This window comes from Mauremys reevesii, linkage group 3 (assembly GCF_016161935.1).
Source record: "Mauremys reevesii isolate NIE-2019 linkage group 3, ASM1616193v1, whole genome shotgun sequence".
Taxonomy (NCBI): domain Eukaryota; kingdom Metazoa; phylum Chordata; order Testudines; family Geoemydidae; genus Mauremys; species Mauremys reevesii.
The window spans coordinates 68275946-68293342 of NC_052625.1; the positions used below are offsets into that span (position 1 = coordinate 68275946).

Genomic DNA, 17397 nt, shown 5'->3' on the forward strand with positions numbered 1-17397 from the left:
CAATGCACTTGCCAATGCGAAACTGGCTATACAAATAAAATCATTAGATTTCATAAACCAGAACAAAACCATAAAAAGAAATAAAGACAGCCACTGCAGGGGCAGGGAGGGAGCTTGGTCTCTTGCAGGATGCAGCTTACCTTGGAGATATCCATAGTTGCTGGACCTAGGGATGTTGGGGGTAGTTTCCATTATATACAGCAGTGGTCCCCAACCTTTTTGTGGCCAGTAGCACATTCATGTTTTCAGAAGAGTGTGGTGGGCGCCAACAGTTTTTCAAGGCTTATTTTGTATTTGTACATTAAATAATATGAAAAACATCATATTTAATATAACATAATATATGAAACCAGAGAAGAGAGAAGCCAGAGAGAAGCCGTGAGCACAGAGAACACCGGTGCCTGCAGCCCCAGAGTTCTCTGTCCCCAGCAGGCGCGGGGCTGTGCCTTCTCTCTGGCTTAAGCCACGGCCCCGCACCTGCCAGGGACCGAGAACACCGGCGCCCACAGCCTGCAGCCCTGGAGTTCTCTGTCCCCGTCAGGCACGGGGCCGCGGCTTGTCTCCCCTGCTGGGCATTAGGCGGGCACACGTAAATGCCCCAGTGGGCGCCATGGTGCCCACGGGCACCACATTGGGGACCACTGATAGACAGGGTTTACACTTCGGTTCAATGGCTCTCAGCATCCTCACTATAAAAATTGTTCCAGTGCCTTTGGAAATGGCAGTTCCTAGGAACCAAAGTGAACATGGTGTCAGGTGGAGAGTGTAAGCAGATAAGGAGTCAGGAGGAGAGTGCAAGGGACACAGTAGGCAGCCCTGGAAGCCAAGAGCAGAAGAAATGTTTAAAGTCTCTTTATTTTCTCCCACAAAAACATCCAATATTCAATGTTGAGAGAAAAGGATACAGCCTGCCCAGCTAACTACCCCCACAGAGAGAAACAGAAGAGAGGAAATCCCAGTAGAAATCTTTGCTTGAAAATTACATATCCCCCAGCCTGTCTGGCCATTGTGCATTGCAGGAATCTGGATCTCTTTGAACACTCTTTGAATTCAAAAGGCTACATCATTAGGAAAAACACCTACATTAATATTCATAATGAAAGGAGAATTTCAAAGAGGCTCTGCCACCTCAATAGTATTGAAAAAAAAGCAGGGGGAGGGGCAGGGTTTTCAATTTTGTTTCTCTTTTCTTCTTAACAATTTAAACTACAGAATATGGACACCTATAATGTAAATAGCATAATATGATGATATGACTAAGTCATTCTTGTGTTTTGTAGGGGAATTAAATATGATTATAACATAATCAAACTACTCAACTAGCCAATGAAAAAAACAGCTTTTTTCAGTCTATGTTCCTGTATATTTGGGGTAGGGGAAGGGACAAGCACTACAGATAGTGCTCAAATAATATATTATGGAGAGGGCTGAAAATGATGGAATAGCCATTTTCAATGTGGAGTGTGCTGTTCAGGGGCAGCTCCAGGCACCAGCATGCCAAGCGCGTGCCTGGGGCGGCAAGCCACGGGGGGTGCTCTGCTGGTCACTGCGAGGGTGGCAGGCAGGTTGCCTTCAGCGGCATGCCTGCGGAGGGTCCGCTGGTCCGCGTGCTTGGGGCAGCAAAATACCTAGAGCCACCCCAGTGCTCTTTCCTATTGACTATCCATGGTTAGAGCTTGCTCCCATGTTGTATCATATTGTTTGTAGCAGTTAGCTCACTAAGAGCGGCATAACACAGAAACCAGATAAGCTGCCAGGAGTAAAAGAGACCCTAAAAAGCATGGGCTGGTTGGGTGTTCTCTGAGGTTGGGGCCAGATAAGGCATGCAGATACTATGGTGATGAACATGGTATGAGGACCTATGTAGAGTAGAATAGATATTTTTAGTGAATCACAGTCTTACCCAGCACAGAAAACCACAGCCTATTCTTCTTCCATGAGTCCACAATCCCATCAATACCTCCAGAAAATAGAGACGAGGAAATGGTAAGAAGATAACCACCAAGATTTGTTCAAGAGGAGCATGGAGAAACCCCCAAACTAGAAGCCAGAACAGGAGTTACTGTAGGTTCCCTCTTTTCAACAGTATCAGAAAGTTCTGAAAGTTTCACCTTCTCTTGGTTCCCTAATTGGCAAGATAGTCTCTAAGGATATATATACACTTGACTACATCCTACCTGGGATCCTAGGTACGTACTCAGGTGGCTAGTCTGAGCTGCTGCCCAACTGCCACAGCCACTCTGCTATTTTTAGCATACTAGCTTGATCAGTGAGTGACACTTCCAGCAAGAAGTTAGACATACCCATAGTCTCAACCCTGAACCAGAATGTATAGTACTATGCACCAAATACTAGTTCCTTCTAGCATGCACTCCCAATAATATCCTTCTGAACACGGTACAACAGAGCTTTGTGGTCAATTTAATTTAGCCCATAACTCCAACACAATGAACACATTAATAAGTGAATAAACAATTTAAATATCAGAGGGGTAGCCGTGTTAGTCTGGATCTGTAAAAAGCAACAACGAGTCCTGTGGCACCTTAAAGACTAACAGATGTACTGGAGCATAAGCTTTTGTGGGTGGGCATTCATCCACGAAAGCTTATGCTCCAATACATCTGTTAGTCTTTAAGGTGCCACAGGACTCTTTGTTGCTTTAAACAATTTAAAATATAGAAGATACTTGAGACAAACCCTGCAACAATAGCACAGCAAGCAAACTCCACCTTATTTCAGCATGAATATGGTGAGATCTGGTCAAAATGTATCATGTCAAAGGAAAGGAAATAGCCAAACTATGCATTCAATTAAAAAAATTAAAACAATTAGGTTGCTACTGGGGACTACTGACTCCCTTCAGCAATCACCAATCCACCAGCACCCCTGGCAAAGATGGGGATCTTGGGTGAAACCACCCTTCCTCCTCTGCCATTGCTGCTAGGGAGGCCGTGCTCCTTTCTTTAACTCCAGCCCATCAGCAGAAGTGATGCAACTTCCTAACTGTAAGAACAGTAGGACAATGGAACAAACTGCCCAGGGAAGTCATGGAATCTCCTGGAGACCTTCAAAAAGAGGCTGGCTACTTATCTTGGATGGTTTAGATGCAATAAATCTGGCATGTTGGCAAGTGGATAGATTAGATGACTCTTGAGGTCCCTTCTAATCCTATGATTCTATAACATCTGACAGCTCAGGGTGAAACTGCTGATGGCACCGTTATTGGAGAAGGCAGACCTACTCTATTAGCCCCACGTCCTACTGGCAAAAGTGATATCTGAACTAATGATGAAACCTTCCTTTCTTCTGCTGTCACTATTTTTTGAACTCTTACTGGGCAATATATATTATATTATGCTATACTGTACTATAATTAATGAATATATAGGTTTGTTCTTTCTTTTTTGTCTTGTTTATCTATTACCAGTACAGAATTTATATACTTTAGGATCCACTTAACTGGCTGTATATTTAGTAGATGTATCCCAACCTATTTTGGGGAATACATTTTAGTTTAAATGAAATGCTTCATTCATTTTTGCTGTCCATGGCTTAGGGAGGCACTGAACTCTCTCTCCCTACATTTGTGTGTGTATGTATGTCTGGGGAGTTGTTCAATAGCACTGGAGCACAAACACAAATATAGAAAGGGATCTATGGGGGAAAAATATGGATACTCCTATGGTATCATATGCTCTTGATGCAAGGAGATCTTCCTTCCTACTTCAATCCCACCATGTTCTCTGTTAGATGTCAGTGTATCAGAGGCAGTTAGGCTTGCAGGTTGAAAATCTGTTAGATTCTGAGACTAATATAAATTGTCCATCCTAATGACTGAGTGGAAATGGTGGAGTCATTGCTGTCATGAGGAAAGGATTCTAGGCTTTGCAAAGAGAATGAAACCATTAATGATTATCCTAATAATTCCTGTGATGCACCAATAAATGTCTCCCTTCTTGTAACTTTTCATTCTCTTATGACACAGGTCCCCATTCAGGAAAGCAATTAAGCACATGCTTAAGTCCCATTGATGGGATTCCTCGTAGGATTTAAGCATGCACTTAAGTTAAGTATGTACTTCCTGAACAGGTTTTTTTTTTCTGAATTGGAGGCCACAGAACAAGGTGTTGGATATTTTCTAGAGAAAAAGTGGGAATATTAGGTATATATTTTCAGTTGTCTCTAAATCACTCACTCTAGATGTAAAACATGGCTTATGATGAAGGCGGAATTTACTGCTCTTGTATTTTCTGCTTCTGTTTTGTGTCTTGCCAAGCTAAGGTTAATTAGAGATCAAAAGGCTGCTCTAAGCCAAATATTTTATATTTTTTATGTTTTCATCTTTTGTTATAAATTAATGTCATAATTATGAATCATTGCATTAAAATATTAAATCAATACATTAAAGTTGAAAATAAAGCAATTAAAGTAATGAAAACATACATTACTAATAAATACAGGAACTAACTAAGCCTGAAAAAAATCTGTTGCTTAATTGATCCTGTCAGATATGAGCTATGAGCTATTATAAAACTGATGCCAGGTAGTTTTAAAAACAGAAACAGAAATTAGAAAATTGAGGCACCTTTGATCATTCCATGACCCTTATTCTGAGCAAAATGTAAACGGAGTATGAAGGACATAAAGATTCACCTTTCATGTAGGTTTTAATTACTTGCTCATTTTTAATAAAGCATGATAATTAAATTAATCTGCAAAAATGTGTGTGTATGTGTGTGGAATCTGTAGCTGAGCTGCTTAATAGTTTCTGTTACTGAGCACTAACAGTAATGTACACTTAATTTAACCTGAAATTAGACGATGCAATTGGCATGAGTTAGAGATGCAAATTCACTTCAGTTTTAATTGTTTTTTTTTCTTCTCTCTGGGTTATTTCTGATTACGTTTTGGGCTATTAATGAATTCCAGCAAGGCAGGATTCACCAAGATAAAAGAAAAAGGACTAGCCAAAGCCAAGAGTATTGGCGGGATTTTTAAAAAGCAGCTTTTAAAAAGATAGATTTTATAAATTTTCTTATAAAAACACATCGTTTTATATATTATATCGTAGCTTTTCTGAAAGAGCTTAAAACCTGACAAGCCAAAGAGCAGATGGCTGGAACTTAGTCTATTACTCCCTAAAGGCTCATTCGTGAGCTCCCTTATATGACTCACTAGTCCATATGTAAGAGAGAGCAGGTTCCACAGAGCTGCCAGTATGGCTCCATGGCAAGTAGATGGAGACAAGGCGTGGGTGGAGCCTTGGCTCCATGCCGCCTCTCATTGTGCTGGCCAGAGCAGCTGAGTCGAGGCAAAGGAAGAAGTTAGCTGTGACATACATAGCATTAACACAGCTTGCTTCCCCATGGAGCAGAGGAGAAGCAGTGACTTAACTGTCAGTCTGAGTCACAATTCAGTCCCTGGTCTGCTCCTGGGGCAGCACTGCCCACGCTATATAGTCTCATGATAGCAAATAATCTTTGGCTGTGTATAAATAGAGGCCAAATTGTGACTTCATTTACACCTGTGCAATCTTGCTGATGCCAACTGAGTTATACAAGTATAAACAAGGGCAGTGTCAGGCTCCAAGTCTCTAACTCAGAAGTTAGAGAGATGACTTCAGGGACCAGCTTCCCTTCCCATTTAGAACTGCATAACCTTCTTGTGGCCATTTCAACAGTTGTTCCCAGGGAAAAATAATATTAGCTATATACGTATGAGGCTTAATTGATCTTTAATACAATGAGTTTATTTGTTTGAATAGAGTCAAATCACAATGTTTATTTGTGTAGACTGCAAGAAGTTGAGGAAGGGATGGTCCATATTGTGTGTACGGTGCAGCACTAAGCACACTGTTGGTGCTTAACACATTTATTAAATCTTCTTTCTTTATCCTCCCATGCCTCAGGTGTGTAGGGTGTCCACCAGTTTCCATCATATATTTTGTTTTTTTGCTGGTCTGTTCAGGCTTGTGAGTGTCATGCTGATGGATCTGTCCTCTTTTTCTATTGTTGTGTGCTATGTTTTCCCTAGGTCATCCCCTCTTTTTCTCTTCCAAGGTGGTATCCATATTATCACTTGACATGGAAGTGGTATTGGTGGCATCCTTAAAGCATGTCCTAAATATGTCCATCATCTTCTTCTTACCATGTTTGATGCTTTAGGTCAATTTGCTCTGCTTAGAATTTTTGATATTGCTAGTAACTCTTTTCAATGGACTCTGAATATTTTGTTCAGTCATTTACTTTGGAATGAGCTGATCTCCTTATCAATTTCTTTTGTAGATTCCCATGACTCTGCTCCATAAAGGCAGAAACAGTACCTATCATGCTACCTTTCCAAATCTTTCCAAGTTTAAGAAAGCTGTTTCCTGCTTTCAGGGGCGGCTCTACAAATCACGCTGCCCCAAGCAGCGCGGAGCGCTGCGCCGCCCTTCCCCCCCCCCGGCCGGCGGGGTCCCCTCTTCCCGCCGCCTGGGAGGGGAGGGCGGCATTTGCTGGAGCCGCGCATGCGGCAGGTCCACCGAGCCCGGACGGAGCGGGGACCCGCCCGCCGCGCGCGCGCATGCGCGCGGAGCCTCAAGCGAACCGAGACGCGACGCGACGCAGCGCAGGCCGCGCAGGTCCGCCGGCCCCGCCCCGGCTGCCGCAGGCATGAGCCCGCAGGCGCGGCCGGAGCTCCACCGCCCCCCCCTCTGCTCCCCCAGGATGCCGTGCCGTGGGGGCCTGCTGGTGACCTGCTTTTGATATTCATTGCTTAACCTCTAGCATCATGTAACCGTCATTGCACATCTCTCTTCCTTACTTCTTCTAGTGTTTTTCTGAGAACTGGTTGCTTTTGGGACATTGATAGTCATATATTTTGTCTTCCCCTTGCTCATGAACAAACCAGTTTATTTTGCTGTGCCTGCCAAAGTTGGGTCTTTTCTTTCATTAAGTGACACGTTGAACTAGAGACTCCCAGTGGAATGCTGTGGCCAAAATGGCTAATGCAGTCCTTGGATGGATAAACAAGGGTTGGAATAGTGTGGTCATATTACCTTTCAATCTGGCAGTGGTGTGACCACTAATGGAATACTGTGTCTAATTTTGATGTTGAAAACTTGAGAGGGTTCAGAGAAGAGCCGCAAGAATGATTAAAGGATTGGAAAACATGCTTATAGTGACAAACACAAGGAATAGAATCTGTTTAGCTATCAAAGAGAAATTTAAGGGGTTACTTGATCACAGTCTATAAGTAACTACATGGGAAACAGAAATCTGATAATACCTTTTCAGTCTAGCAGACAAGCATATAATAAGATCCAACAGCTGCAAGCTGAACTTAATTTAGGCTAGAAATCATGTGAAAATGTTTAATAGTGAGGGTACTTGGCCAGTGGAGCAATTTTCCAAAGGGTTGTGGTAGATTTGCTATCACTGGAAATTTTTAAATCAAGTTTGGATGTTTTTCAGGGAAAATTAATGCAGGGATGTTATGCAGGAGGTCAGACTAGATGATCACAACGGTCCCTTCTGACTTTGTAATTTATGAATCTATATAAGATCCACTAGTTAAATATGATTCTGGTCCACTTTTCCTTTTTTTATATAGTAGCAGCCCCTAACAGAAGTTGCTACATGCCCTCTTTGTCTTTGTTTACAGGGGTCTGTCTCTTCAGCACAATGAGCCTTGGTGTCTATACAAGCAGCTAAAAACAAGGAAGAGAAAACAGTGCTAGGCAATCAGTCAACACTTTGTACACCACCCGGAATCTGTAGGCAATAGTTTAACAACCAGTGAGTAGAAGTTTTCAGAAGATCTTCAACCGTCAATTTGTTTTTCAAGTCATGCTAGCCTTACAATAGCAGATAGAATTATTATAGTCATACACCATATCCCTACTGTAATTGTTTCTCATATCCTATAGGAATCATTTAATTGTATATAAAACAGCTTTATTGTAGCAGTTGAGGAGTTAATGTACTGGGTTTTGGGGTTTCCAAAGTAAGTACCTATTTATTTTAAGCTTTAACAGCAGAGGCTATGGTGTGTGTCGGTTTGAAGAAAAGGTTGTGTTCATCACTGTTTGTAATCTATTAGGACAAAAACAGCATTGCCACTCAGCCTGCAGTTTTACTTTTTTTGTCTGCAGGCCATACTTTGCAATATGGAAGGAATCAGGAAGCTGTTTGCACCAGATGGCCATTCTGATCTCTACTTCTGTTTCTAGTCACTATTTATTTAGCATGTGCATAGTCGCTTAGCCAAGCAATGGCATCTTCAGTGGCATGATGCAGTTCTTGTAGGCCGCTGCTGAACCTAGTCAGCAGGCATTCCTCGACAATGTGTGTCATCGTCTGTGTTGCACCACAGCTGCACAAAGGGCTGTCACAAAGGCCCAGCGATACTGGTTGCTGAACCTGTGGCATAGGAGGGTGTCAGCTTGGAAGTGCTGCTCGACCCAGTCTGCTCTGGCGTACTCTATTCAGGTGCGGTGCCCATGGCATATGAGTGGGGCAGCTTGGAAGTGCTGTTTGACCCAGCCTGCTGAATCCAAGAACATATAAGAAGTTAGCTTGGGAGTGCTGATTGACCTGGTCCACTCAGATGTGCTCTGTTAATGTGTGTGTGTTCATCTGATTCTGGGGCTGGAGGAACCCATCCCTGGGGAACCTAGATCCTGCAGGACAGTTCCATTGGAAGGGAACTTGCAGAAGAGGAAGTAGAGCTCCTTATGAGAACACAAGTGACAGAAGCAGTACATTGACAGAATTACAGCAACCCCCCACCACTCCCGAAGAGTAACCCTAATAAATGAGCGTACCCCAAAGTAACAAGCAAATCTGGTAACACCTGACCTCTCATTAAAATTCCATTCTGTGTTGTTTCTGCAGGGTTAGTGTGCTGACCCCGCAGTCCAATACATGGGGGTGAGAGTGGTAAATCCTGGTCTTCTCAACAGACCAACTAGGATGAAAATAATGATGTGACTCACGTGGCGAGTTCCTCCTCTCTATCCCCATGAATTTTCAGATATCCTGGTGGGGATGTGGGAATGGGAAAGGGTGGGCAAATAGGCCCACAGAGTATGTATTTTACTTCTCAAAAATCACTAGAGAACAGAGATGATGAATCAGTATCATCTGATAGAATTGTTTATAACTTGGCATTAGGTTTTGGTGTATAGTTTTTATAAAGTTCATAATGGAGACCCCTCTGTTTAAATCTATGTAAAATATTGCAACACCAGTTTCCAGCCATCAGAGATTTATCTCCTTGTCCATTGTTAGAATTTTAAACATAAATACTAAAGAATAAAAAAATCAGAATTCTGAAATTCTTATCAAGTAATATCTCCAATTTTAAACACAAGAATTGAAAGAAATTAGGGTAGGGTTTCATGTAAACAAAAGAACTTACATAAAAGTGTAGAGTCACCATCAGCAAAATTCAAGTGAATATAAGCTTTAATACTCTAAATGCATTTTTAAAAGTTCATTTCATGTAAATCTATTTGTGTATCTAACCTACAGCAGCAGGCAGAACACAATAAAAAATGTCCTTGCATATCATAGCAAAAATTGTAAATTTAATGATTATCAAAAAAGCAAGATTGTACATTTTTTGAAATGTTCCTTTTAAATTCATATTCTACATCTCATTTGATTGTTATCAAATTTGATCATATATGGTATTTTCATCAATATTTAGGTTTATTTTAATGAAAATAACCCTTTTCTTATTTAAAAAAACCAAGCTGTGCAAATATTAATATGCCAGATTCTTGTAGTTATTGCTTGGATAAATGTAGAGAGAAGACCCTTAAAATATTCTGCACTGCAATATTCTATTTCATTGCAGCATTTCCTTTTCTTAAAGGATCTGGTTCTGCCATCGTTATTTATTTATTTACTTTGAGTAGCGCCTTAGTTCCCCTGAAACCAGTGGAAATCTTCACATGAGTGAGTGCTACTAAACATCAGTAAGGATTGCAGAAACAGTCCCAGTATCCATAGCTAAGCAAGATATTTATACCCTACCACAATAAACATTTTAAAAGGAGGAAAGTGTGTTGCTTTTTAAGGGTATTCCCATATTTATGCAATGAGAATTGTGAAAGAAATTGTGAAAGAAAGAACTGGAGATTGTTCCTACCACTGAGGTATCCTGTGTGAAGTATTTAGCTATTGTAGAAGAAAATCATATTTTGACTTCTTTTAGTACAGTTAAAATTAGATTTGTGGGTCTGGATTTCTCTGAGGATTGGTAAGAGGATATAGAACCTTTTGTCACTAACTCAAATCTGTCCCAGGCTGGTTGTGATTAAAAATCATTATAATCAATTCTGTTCAGTAGTCTCTGTAAAATTACTTGGGCTTGGTCTAGTAAATGGTGACCAGGTAGTCTCATCGTACAACCCCTCATCAAATTTGGTACCAATTAGCTTGTCGGCAGTTTCTCAACTAAGGCATATATATCTTTGTATATGAATTTTTAATGAACATTTCAAAATGTCTTTACTACTTATAGCTTACAGGGAAGTTATATGTTGTAGGGAAATTAAAGTGATTAAAAAGGGGAGAATATAAGAATTGGCATCCTGTTATGTCTGTGAGAATGACTGTGCTAAGGAGTAGATATAAATGCCAATATGGGTGTGATTATGCTAGTGGCTGGAGAAACCTCTGAGAATGCTCAGTGTGACCAAGATGTTTCCAGAAACTTGAGGAGACTCAGTCTGAACACTTCAACCTCCCTGGCCACACCATAGCAGATCTTAAGGTGGCCATCCTGCAGCAAAAAAACTTCAGGACCAGACTTCAAAGAGAAACTGCTGAGCTTCAGTTCATCTGCAAATTTGACACCATCAGCTCAGGATTAAACAAAGACTGTGAATGGCTTGACAACTACAAAACCAGTTTCTCCTCCCTTGGTTTTCACACCTCAGCTGCTAGAAGAGGGCCTCATCCTCCCTGATTGAACTAACCTCATTATCTCTAGCTTGCTTCTTGCTTGCTTATATATACCTGCCCCTGGAGATTTCCACTACATGCATCCGACGAAGTGGGTATTCACCCACGAAAGCTCATGCTCCAAAACGTGTTAGTCTATAAGGTGCCACAAGACTCTTTGCTGCTTTTACAGATCCAGACTAACACGGCTACCCCTCTGATACTTGATAGTCTGAACAGAGTGTTCATGCAGTTAATAGAAGTGCTGTGCCATGTCTCCAATCAACCTGACATCTTAATGCTTATTATACTGAACATTACAGTATCTATTCAGCTTAAGCTGAATCTTCCCAGAGCTTGGAGGTATCCTTGAGGCTGTCTTGCACAACCCACCCATTTCTGAACTGCCACTTTCAGGTGCTGTTGCTGCACTTCTCTGAGCAGCACAAAACCACTTGGTGTTTGAATCATGACCCTCTTGAAGACACTCAGCTACTGTGTCAATTAGTCTTTCCTTCCGGTGATTTATGTCTCTCTCCCACAGTCAGGAAGAAGGAATCGGTGGTATTGTAAAATGTACATTTATGTAGACAAATTATAATGCTCTTGCATGGAAGTCTTTGATGTTGCAGTTACATGACAGAATGTACAGCATGTTTTGGGCCAATAGCTGCGATGTCAAATTCCTTGTATGGCTCAATTCCAGAGCTGATGTTATAAGTACTATGACTGGTGAGCACATTGTTGTCACTCTGCAACCTTAATTGGTTCTTGAAAAAAAAATTTCATATATATGGGGGGATAGAACACATGACTCAACAGATCCCAACCCAGCCTTGGCACTTAAACAAATAAAAGAGTACCAAGCATGTGGTCACAAAGCATATTTTGCAAAGATGTACGCTCAGCTAACAAACAAATCATTGGGTGGGAATCTGAAAACTGAAAATTGAATATAAAATCTGGTAAACAGCCAATAATTCTTGCTTCCAATATTTTACATCTTTCCCTTTTCCCCCAGCCATGAAAGAACCCAGCTACTTTTAAATCTAGGGTCAACATACATAGCCAAATACGGGGCCTGAGCTGCTGCATGGTGAAGTCAATGGAAAGTCATAAGGTCTTGAGGGGAGGAAATGTCTATATATTTGTCCAGCAGTTAGCACAATGGGGCCTTGATCTACAACTGGGGTCCCTTCCCACGACCATCATACAAATAATAAATATTAATAATAAAAATAATAGCACCCATTGACTTCAGTGAGCTTTGGATCAGACCCATAAATCTCTTTTTGCAGAAAAGAGAAAAGGTAAAAGTTTTAAAGTTTCCTAAGATTCCCTAGCTAGGACTGCTTATCTCCTATTATCTCCTTAAAGTGCTCAGCCTCTCTATGAGAGAAGCAAAAACCCCAGTGACTTAGTCACTCCTCTTCTTAGAAGGAGCTGATTCATTATTTGGATAATAAGTCACTCAGTTACAGAACAGGAACAATACCATGTGACTTACATGATCAATCACACAGCCCTACTATTGAAAATTGCAGATACCTATTACTTTAAGGAACACAATTTGTGTAATCCATAGAGTGAAACTTGTTCCCACAAAACATTTATCAAACAGTTTCTTGTGGGAAACAAATTAGTGAAAATCACAGTCTTTTCATGGACAACTTTAGAACAGAAAAAACGAGGTTAAATTAATTCCCTCTATGAATTCACTTCTTATCTAGTTGTGTTATAAATCAAGGAATGTTTCAAAACTAGATTCACTTAGAGATGCAAAGACAAATATAGCCAACCAACTTGTTTAATACAGTGCATTTTATTTCTAACATCTTAATAGCTGCTTTCCCACACCTATATAAAAATCATAGTTGTACTAGTTATACATATGGACTCATCTGTACTTTAAGCAACTTATAACGCACTTAAGCATGGTAATAGAAAGGATATTTCATATATTTTCAAACTAGCACCCATATATCTTTAGTAATGCTGCAAACCTCATTCTAATTATACTATAGCACAAATATAAATCAATTTTGTTATGTTTCTAATAATATCCAGCCTTGTAACTGAATGTTATTAAAAGTATCCTCTGTCTATGCTTTTGGACATACTCAGGTAGTAGACTGTGAACATGCTCCTGCATGTACCCCATACCACTGTTAAGTGTCTACATATTATGTGCTGGACATGGGTATATGCTGTGTACATGTGTATAACTGTGTCCGCACTGCCTCTTTTTGGTACATGATATTAGCACTATCATTTCGTGGGTGGTATCCCAGAGTTCTGTGCATCACAGTAGACACTCTAGGAACGGTGTTGCTGTGTGTTGTTGATACCATCTGCTGCGTTCACACATTTGCCAATGGCAGTTACCACTTAGCTCTCCCTTCTGCCAAATTGGGTGTAAGATAAGGAACAAGTGTATGATGATGTGGTTCTGCTCCTTCTTGAGGGACAAAGGTTTATGCAGTGTAGTAGGTGACTGGCGAGATACTGAACAGAAACAGGGCAGATCCTTTTGATACACCAAAGACAGCTGAGTGTGAGAGTGAATGATAATCCACTCTAGTCCCATGAAACAGATATGCCAGGGGATGGACCACTCCTTCTGGTCCAGGAGAACCAGCATGGTGAGGTGGGAGCACATCATTTTGGAAAACTGGGATGATGAGTGGTAGCTTCAGAATTTCCAAATGAGGAAACAGATCTTCATGGAGCTGTATGAGGAGGTTGCCCCAACCCTCTAGTACCAGAACACTTGATTCAGGAAGTCCACGCTGGTGCAGAAGCAGATGACTATTGCCCTGTGGAAGCCGGCAACACTTTACACCTACCAGTCAGTTGCAAATTAGTTCAGGGTTGGGAAATCCACTGTTGCGGTTGGGATTGTACAGGTTTGCAAGACAATTAATACAGTCATCTGCTCACAAGTTGTTGCCATAACCAAAGGACTGGAAATTATAGCTGGATTTCAGAGGATGGGGTTTCTGAACTGTGTTGGCATCCACATCCAAGTACTTTGCCCACCAAAAGCGGGGAGTATGTGAACCAAAAAAGGTTACTATTCACTGATTCTGAGTGAGGCTTAGAGGACCCTACAGGCAGGTTCATGAACACGTACTGGAAAACTGGAAAGGTTCATGATGCTAGGATGTTGAGGAGATCAAGACTGTACTTGAGGGGAAGAAGAAGTAACTTTATTCCCCAGAAATGATATGGTTCTCTACTGTGTGTCTCTGCTAACAATTATTTTTAGGGACCCTGGTTATCCACTCCTAACTTGGCTCATGAAACTGTACTCACTTTAACTTGAATGACTCAGGAAAAAGGGAATTCAATTACAAACTGAGGAGCTGCAGAATGATCATGGAATGTGCATCTGAGCAGCTGAAAACTCACTGGCAATGCCTACATATCCATCTGGATGCAAATGAAATCAATGCTATTTGGATAATTGTGGCCTGCTGTGCCCCCCACCCCTCCAATGTTTGTGAAGGAAAAGGGGAATACTTCCATACAGAGTGGGCACAGGATGGAACTGGTTTGCAAAACCTGTACAGACAGCTGGATCCCACTCATGTGCATACTGGTCCTGGGTCTTGGTGGGCAAGGGAAAGCTGAAATGCCATATGTACACACATTCTAGAACAGCAGGAGGCAGAGGGTGATTTCCGTGCCAAGGTACACCATCGCACCTGATGCAGCTGCAGGAAAAGCATAAGAGGTATGTGTGCCAACATACCTTTGTGAGTGTTTTCTTCCCTTGTAGCTGACGTTTCTGTAACTATATAATTAGCTATTTTTTTCTGTAACTATGGCTTCATCACAGACAATTATGGCAGGACACTTCCACAGGGTTAACACCTTAGGACTAGGACTGTGGGTGGAGGATGTCAGGTTGTCAACCCAGTTGTATTGCCATCATTGCACAATGCTTTTGTGTTAATGTTAACACGTGTTTACAAGATTATATTATTGTGAGAACTCAATCAGTATTAAACAACCTTCAGAACACCTTCTTCAGGGGTTGAGAGGGCATTCAGAATTCTTTCTTCTCACTGTTGACTGGCAGCAGAGATAACAGCGTTTATTGACTATTATGCATGACTACACCCAAGGGTGAAAACAGTCAAGGTTTGTTGGAGGCGGGGCCTTTGAATTACTGTTCAGTGTCTGATGCTTTTACTCTTACTTTAATTGTGCTTCCTTGTTCTGTATATGAACCAAGCCATACAGATGGTTACCTACCCATTTTCTGTGGTGTGATTTCTGCTTCTGTTAAAACTACCAGTGCATTCTGAACACATTTCACTTTCCCCATCCCTCTGGTGTATTCGCTGGAATTTGGATATTTGTGGACTGAGGTGGGGGGAAGTGGGTGTGGGAGGAACAAAGCATGTCTTTGCCGTGTGTTGGCACAAATCATTGTCATGTACTCTGAATCATATGGGCCTATTCTGAACCTGAAGAAAATGCCCCATTCATCATAGTTAGGAAAGAGGGTCTGCACAGAAGGAAACTAACATTTATTAAAAGTGATACATTCCAAGTTTTCTAAAAGCTACACTCTAGGAATTATTTTTTGGGGGGTATTCTATAGCCTATGTTATACAGGACGCCAGATTAGATGATCATAATGGTTGCTTCTGAACTTAGAATTTATGAAAAACCTAAAAGTGAAACTTCTTTTAAAAAGCAAACTGCAAATAAAAACACAATAGGTCTGACACTCTAAGCACCGTGCAAACATTCATGTCTCTGAACCCATCTCCTTGCCCATCTCTGTGACACAGCCACTTAATTTAATTCCCTGAACTTTCTGATCATCACTGTAAGTCACTCACCTCTCTGCTGCAAAGGAACATGTCATTGTGTTTGTGTCACTGCTGGAGTGGATCCTTCAGCCTCTCCTGGCTTCTGCAGCATGGCTCAGAGAGGGGAGATGACACACAGCAGGGACTGAAAATGGCTAAAAATAATAGTCAAATGGAAAGAAGACTGCTGTGACATTACCAAAGGGTTCCTTTTCCTGTCCTGTGCTTAATCTGCCCTGCTTCTAATCCTGCCCTCCATTCCATGCAGCTCCCATTCGTAAGGGGATGGGAAGACTAGGATGGTGGTGGTGATTGAAGGTAAAGCACTGAAACTGTGTACTCTGCTAAGCAGCTAAGGAGAGATATAACTCGGGACAACAATAAGCTTTCTACAACTCTCCTATCCCCAAAGGGGTCATTTCCAAAGTTGACTCCTTCCTTTTCCCAAAAGGTACGTCTACCCTGCATGTTTCTCTCAGCAGCCTGTAGAGTGCTCACCTGCATAGCTCCCCCAGCAGGCTTATAAATAGCAGTGTAGCCGGTCAGGCATGGCTTAGGCAAGTAAGGTAAAGGCATGCCTGAAGGGTACATTCTCTACTTGTCCAAGCTATGCCTCCCTATCTACTCCGTTATTTTTAGCAGGGTAGTGTCCCACTGCCTCCATGCTGCTGGAGGCTTCCCCTCCTCAGGAAGAGACTTCCCTAGTGGAGAACAGCTCTGTCAGCTCCTCCCCTCTACAGCCCTTCCCCTCTGCAGAGAAAGGCTCTGGCAGTGGTTGGGGGGGGGGGGGAGTGGGGCGGAGGGGCAGGAAGTGGGGAAAGACTCTTAGCTTCCTCTGCTACAAGGTAAAACTCTGGCATCTCTCTGCTGCTGGTACCTTTCCCCTCTGCTTTCCCCCCCTGCCAGAGCCTTTCCTCATCGCAGTGAAAGTCTCCAGTAGCAGGAACTGCTGAAGCTTTTCCCTGCTGTCTCCCCATTGCCAGAGCCTTTCTCTGACACAATGTAGCTACACACTGCAGTGTGGATGCAACCTGCTTTGCACTGCAGTTTATAGCTACATGTACACTACACGCCACCACCAGTGGTGTGCAGCATAGATGTAGCCACAGTATGTGCCTATACTGTATCTGGTAAATTACAGTACCTATACGTTTCACTGGACCTCAGTTTAACTCTACTAACCCAACAGCCACCTAATCTGTGAACTAATAGAGCATGTCAACATCCAGGACTGTCACTCTGGTCACCTTGCATCAGTTATGAATTTTATTTAAAAAAATCCAACAAAATAGGCGAAAATTAAAGTTAATGAAAAATACCGTAGACTGTTGAATCCTCCTGGATCCTAAAATCTATAGATGATGTCTAGGAAAAAGGGGACTTTGCAGATGTAGTGGAAGATATAGCTACTATCTACAAAAAAAATCATTCTATATCCTCTGCTTCTGGCTGCTGTTTCCATGGAAACTGATGCTGGATTGGCAAAAATGGGTTAAGTGTTTTACAATGATAGAGATTAATCACCATTATAATCTCTGTTATTTTAAAACATTATGGCTGGAAATATAGAGAGTGCTGTATTCTAAAGAAGCATAGATTTTCAATGAGTGTAAGCCTGCACCAGAAGTATCAAATAG

At 41.7% G+C, this 17397-nt stretch overlaps 1 long non-coding RNA gene across 1 annotated transcript in view; it reads right to left on the reverse strand.

The window, feature by feature from the left end:
* The window catches only part of LOC120400297, a 62075-nt gene that overhangs the window by 33310 nt on the left and 11368 nt on the right, over positions 1-17397 (reverse strand). Inside the window, exon 2 of the long non-coding RNA XR_005595694.1 lies at positions 15791-15915. This is a non-coding gene — a long non-coding RNA (uncharacterized LOC120400297). The remainder of the gene's footprint in view (positions 1-15790; positions 15916-17397) is intronic.